The following is a 253-nucleotide window of genomic DNA, read 5'->3' on the forward strand; positions in this document are numbered from 1 at the left end:
GTGGGTGTGGGAGTGTGTGTGTGCGAGTGTGTGTGCGAGCGCTCGTCCTACACACACGCTGCAACACAGCAGAGACGCTCACAAGATCAGCGAGATTGGAGTTAAGCAGCTGTAAACCTGAGCTCTCAGCGTCCAGATGAACATGAACACAGACACGCCAGATCTCATGGACCGCATTACATCAACCGATGATTATTAATGATGATATTCACATCATCAGCTTGTGCCATTTCAACATCGGACAATCATTTCA

The sequence above is a fragment of the Sinocyclocheilus anshuiensis genome, unplaced genomic scaffold, assembly GCF_001515605.1.
Source record: "Sinocyclocheilus anshuiensis isolate Anshui unplaced genomic scaffold, SAMN03320099.WGS_v1.1 scaffold1020, whole genome shotgun sequence".
Classification (NCBI taxonomy): Eukaryota; Metazoa; Chordata; class Actinopteri; order Cypriniformes; family Cyprinidae; genus Sinocyclocheilus; species Sinocyclocheilus anshuiensis.